Source organism: Sminthopsis crassicaudata, chromosome 3 (genome assembly GCF_048593235.1).
Source record: "Sminthopsis crassicaudata isolate SCR6 chromosome 3, ASM4859323v1, whole genome shotgun sequence".
Classification (NCBI taxonomy): Eukaryota; Metazoa; Chordata; class Mammalia; order Dasyuromorphia; family Dasyuridae; genus Sminthopsis; species Sminthopsis crassicaudata.
The window spans coordinates 314,157,503-314,163,559 of NC_133619.1; positions in this window are offsets into that span (position 1 = coordinate 314,157,503).

Consider the following 6,057-nt stretch of genomic DNA (forward strand, 5'->3'; position numbering starts at 1 on the left):
CTCACCTAGACCTGACCATCATTATTGACATAGCGAGGTTAAAAGGAATAACACTTCCCAGAGAAAACATTTATAATATGCTTTAAGAGTGATAATAAGTCATAATGAAATAATCATTTCTTAGAAAAATTTTCATATCTATTATAATAAATAAAACGCATAACAACTCTGCAAGATAGACAGTGCCTGTATTATTAGCTCCATTTTAGAAATGGAAATGGGTTTATCTGGGCTCTAGGAATCCTTCTCACAAATTCTCATAAACATTGAGGTCAGGGCTCCCTGAGGTCTGAGTTGGCTCCGTCTCTCTTTCAAGGTCCTGGGACTACACGAAAGGGTCTGAGATGATTTCTCTATAATGCATCAATAATCTTATGTTAATGTTAATCACCAGTGATTAATAGCCTAATGTTTTTAATTATTATCTTTTTAATTGTTATTTTTAATATTTTAATATCTTTTTAATAGTTATCATTTTCATTGTTGTTTTGGTCTCTTCAGTCTTTTTTTTTTTTTTTTTTTTGAGGCTAGGGTTAAGTGAGTTGCCCAGGGTCACACAGCTAGGAAGGATTAAGTGTCTGAGACCAGATTTGAACTTGGGACCTCCTGAATTCAAGGCTGGTTCTCTATCCACTGAGCCACCTAGTTGCCCCCCGGTCCCTTCAGTCTTACTGGACTTTTTTGACCCCATTTGGTGGGTTTCTTGGCAAATACTGAAATCGTTTGCCACTTCCTTCTCCAGCTCATTTTACAGATGAGGAAACTGAGGCAAAAAAGGGTTGAATGACTTGCTTTGGGTCACACAGCTAGTAAGTGTCTGAGGCTACATTTGTCAAGATATACCCAATGGGAAATGGGGATAGAGAACCCTCTTTTCTTTAGTATAGCAATCCCTAGGGAATTTAAATTAATCTTATAGTGCTCATTATAAAGTATTTGCTCCACCTAGTTTTCTGAAAGTGTCATATTCGATAAATGAATTGCCATGACTTGCACTTAACTGCCTTTGATTCACTGCTATGTGTGGTCAAGCAGGTATGTCTGGACTTTGGTCTTTATTGGACTCAGCTGTCCTCAGAACTTGGCAGGCACTCCATTTCACCAATGACAGCTCATTCTTCCATCTTTTTGGAGCTCATTGGGTTAAAATCTAATATAATAGTTCTTTACCTAGAACTAGCATACAAATGCAAAGAGAAAAAGAAAAGAGGTCCATATTAAAGCCATATGCTGACCTAAGATGGGGAGGGCCTGAGATCTCTCTCCATTGAGAAACTTTTAGCATGTTTGCCAAGATTTAACTAGTCATGCAGGAAGGAGGCCGGGTCTTGTCTGGTTAGTGTCTTTTTGAATGGATGCCCAGTTCTGGTTCAGTAATCAAATAAAATTCTATTTTTTTTTACCACATAGTTAGTGGATAGGAAATATTCTCGGCTTTGCATTCTCAATGGGAATTGCATCAGCTGAAGATACTGCTTGTGCTCATAAGATCTGGGTTTAGTCAGTTCTCTATTACACATACAAGGGAACAGAGGCTTGGAGAAAATAAGTTGAATTAAATCCATCCAATTAGTAAAGAGCAAAGCTAAGATTTAAATCTTTGTCTTCAGACTATATATTCAATAATTCTTTCCACCCTGACTCAGCTGTGAATTTACAAGTAAGATGTCAAAAATGTATTTTTTTTGTCTAAGCATAATTTCCATGGCCACTAATAATAATTCTCCACTTTTAAGAGCTTTGAGATCTCTCTTCTCAGATGAAGTCCTTGAAATGAAAATAAAATGAAAAATTAACCCTCATTTTCATGTTTATCCTCAGGGAGAGAGATGAAGGGACTGGAAAAGCAATATTCCACATTCATTTGATCTAGAAGCTGCCATCACTGTGGACCTAGATAGATCAGTCATGATTGAGGCAAGATATAACACTAGACAGGGAGAAGAAAAGAAGCGAGAAATGGTGCCATTGGATTTTGTCAAGAACAATCTTTGGCCAGCTTGCACAAAAAGGCAACAGGAAACAGATGGTGAGTTCATTGCCTCTCTTTGGCTAGCCTGTGGAAGCCATCTGGATCAAAGGAACTTGATTGTCAGCCTGGAGGGAAGAAGATGACTACAATAAACAACTTTGGCCTTCACATTTTGAAACTTGTGGTACACAGAGAAGGACAGAGCTATTGAAATAACAGCTTTAAAAAAATTCAAGTTGAAGAGAACATATGGTGATCTCTGTTTCTGGCAGCTTTTTTGGTACCACAAATACTTAAGATGCTTGGAGTTACAAGGCTTTAGGTCACAGATTTAGAGCTGGAATGAGACTCAAGGGTCATCTAAATCAATCTCTTATTTTACAGGTGATGAGATTATGTAGTAAATGCCTTCAGGTAGGCTCAAAGACTAAAGAAACTCTCCCTGCTTCCAGTACTCTGGACCATATGATATATGTGTATGTATCATGCTACATGATCCACTTCTGTATCCTCCAGTTGTCCTGAATCTTGAGTAAGACAATCCACCTGGGGAAAAAGGCCTCCTGAGTCTCATTCTCAGTTTCATTTATGCTTCTCCTTGTTTCCTCATAGTTTTCTTTGTCTCTCTTTTCTAGTCCATAAAAATGTAGATGATGATCTGTGATTATGTAGTGGAAGGATGTGTGGCTGTTCAGGGAGGACTAGCACCTCTGTGGTGATGGCTGAGTCCTTTTCAGGGCTTCTCATCTACCTCTGATATCCATCTTTACCCAACTCTCCCCTGTGAATCCAAAAGGCTGTAACATTCATATAACCATACCCCAGTAAAACTGTTTTGGCAGGAAAATTATACTAGGTTGATGGTAACTGTCAGGCTTCAAACCCATCAGTGACTTAAGGGGATAGATATCTACCTCAAACATGTGAAAAAATGGCTGTATCCATGTCTGAAATATTTGTCTCTTTCCCTTCATTTAGACCTCAAACTCTGACTCTTTAGCCTTCAAAGTCTCTGGGTGAGTAAATTAGATGTTAGAGGTCATGCTTATAAGGGAGAAGAGGAGACAAAGACATCCCTTCTCCCTGAAGGGATTTTGATTCTTAACAACTCCAAGCTCTGATTGCCTTCCATTCTTCCTTAGAATATTGTGCTTTTGAGCCAGATAGAGCACTGCCCTGGAGTCATATCCGGCCTTAAATTTTGCTTTTCATAGTCTAAGGAGTGTAACTTTTAGCCAGTCACATGATATTTCCTATGTAATATTAGTTGCTTTTTATAATTCTCTCAAATAAATTAAGGAGTTATATATGGCAGCACACACCTTATTGTTATTACTATTCATTTTTCGTTCTCAAATTAGAGGGATGACATCAGGTGGGTGATGTCTTGATTTGGATTTAAGTGATCCTTGTTATTGAGGAGTCTGAGGCAAATAGATTACGTGAACTCACTTGTTCTGAGTTTCAGTTGGCTAAGGCAACCAGATCTCCACAGCAAATTTGGCACCCACATGATGAGGCCTTGGGAGCAAGGGTCCACAAGGCTGCATAAAGAGGGGGGAACTGGCTAAGGACAGAAAGGGAGCAGATCACAACTCCCATGCCAGGCACTAAAGGAATCAGGCTGTGAGTGCCCAATGTCCATGCAGTCTGAGTGGGATAGGAGACTCAGCCTCAGAATAAACAAAAAACAAACCACAAATGAAGGAATGATTAGATAGAATGAATAATTAAATAAATGAGAAATTTTTTTAAAAAATTAAGTTTATTAGAAACTTCTCTATATTGTAGGAAATATACTGGTAGGAAACTCTCCATAATATCACTTTTATGCCTGTATCCAGAATTTTTTAGCTTCCTCTGCAATCTTTGTGTATCTGGATTTTACCCAGGAGTGTGCTGAAACTGGCTTACAATTGCCCATTGTAAATTTTCAGTGTATTTACACCTTAGACATTTCTAAAAACAGGGATTGACTTGTCTTTTTGTTTATTGGTTAGACTTAAGAAAGTAATGGAGAAAATGTTAATGCTATAAGGATTAAACTTTAAAGTGTGCCAGTATATATTTTTCAGAAATCTGGTTGTTAAACATTTATCACCAAATCCTTGACTATACCAGGCCTCCTTCTATGTGGCTTCCAGTTTATGTCTTTTCTCAAATCATCTCTTCATTGAACAATGGATAAATATGTCCATTAATCTCTCATCATGTAGCAGGAAAAGCTCCTTCCCCAGACATTTTACCTATGGGAAAGATACAAAAAAACCTCTTCCTCCTTCACTTATTCTTAAGAAACTATTTCAGTTGTTGACCTTAGTTAGCAGTTAAAATAAAACAAGAGGGAACTAGTTTAAGGTGTAGCTACAACATTATATATTTGTTAGACATAAGAAAGGATTACCTGATTGTGGCAAACATGCCTTACCAAAGACAGTGGTATTTCCTTTATGAGAGAATGAGGAAAAGAATAAAGATTTATTCTTGTGCTATGGTTAGAGGACATCGATTAAAAGTCTTGTCCAAAAACCTCTGAAGGAAAAAACTAAATAAAACTCTGAAAGTCATCTTATCTTGAGATCTTAGAAAAATTACACTGCATTGGCATTCCCCTCTAGTAGTTTCCCTTTCTTCCTCTCTTCCTTTTTCTTTCCTTTCTTCCTCCATTCCTCCCTTTCTCTCTCCCTCCTTTCTTCTATCTCCCTCCCCCCACTCTCTCCTGTCAATTATTTTTTTTTCTAGGGTTTAGCCCAGTCTGGCACATAGTAAACTGTACTTTTTCCTTCCTTCCTCCCTCCGTCTTCTTTTCTTTCCTCCATTCCTTTCTTTCTTCATCCTTCTCTTCCTTTCTTATCTTCCTTCCTTCCTTTGTTATAAAACTTTAGGTCTTTTCTACATTCAGCTTAGGTCTTCTTGCTTTCTGTAGTCTGCCTCCTGTGATCACTTCTCTGCCCACAGTGACATTTTCATAATGTGAGTCCTTGCAATAGCTTAAACAAAGTACTGTCCCCAGGGAGTGGGCCAAATTCTCTATCAGGTACTTTCATTTTCTATTCTCATGAACAATGAATTAAAACCCAACCAGCTGAATGTGTTCTGCATCTTAATATTTTTTGTTTCATGGAGGGGGCAAAATTATTGCTCATTAAAAGCAGAGTTTTCTGGATTATTGAGTCTAAAATTTCAAGTTAGAATACGTATTATTGCTGATTTTATTGCAGATTTGCCATCTGGCCTTAACAAAGGCATTTTATTTCTCAAGGACTCAATTTTCCCTATCTGCAAATAGTGAATAATACTTAAGAAATCATTAGCCATTAGCATAGCATTGTTTGGAGTAGTAAAATAGTTTCTTTTTTAATCATTTCTATGAGAATTGAGAATTTTATTTTTGTGAGTTTTTTTGATTGCTAAAAAAATTAATGATCTAGCTGAGCAAAATTTAGTCTTACTGATTCTTTATCAACAAGGTATCTATCAGGCATACAAGACTGATATATTCTGATATATTGATACCAGAATTCTGTATTGCAGTGCATGTGTGCATACATTTCCATGTATGTGTGTGTATATATATATATATATATACATATATATACATATATATATATGCACATATAGGTGTGCATAGATATATATTTATTGTCTATACACAGATTTAAATACATGCATATGTATATAGGCACACACATGGGTGTACACATGCATGCATGCATCCATGCATTCCTTTCTTTTGAGAAATAGGAGAGCCCTTTTTTTTATATCAACTCAAAGTTTGGCACTTTCTTTGCAATTCATAGTCTTAGAGAATTTCCAGGGAGAGATTAAATAACCTGCCCAGGGTAGCACAATAGCTTGTGTAAGAAGGATGGCTTAAACTCAGGTTCTTCTGACTCCAAAGCCTCCTTTCTATCCAACACATTTTTTCTCTGTGTGTATCTCTCTGTCTTTATTTTTGTGTCTATTTGACTCTCTCAACATCTTTCTTAATATTTCCCACATTTGAAACATAGCCATCATCTTAGTTCAGGTATCAGCAGGACTGTTGGAATGCCCACCTACTCCCAGCTTCAAGTCTATACTCA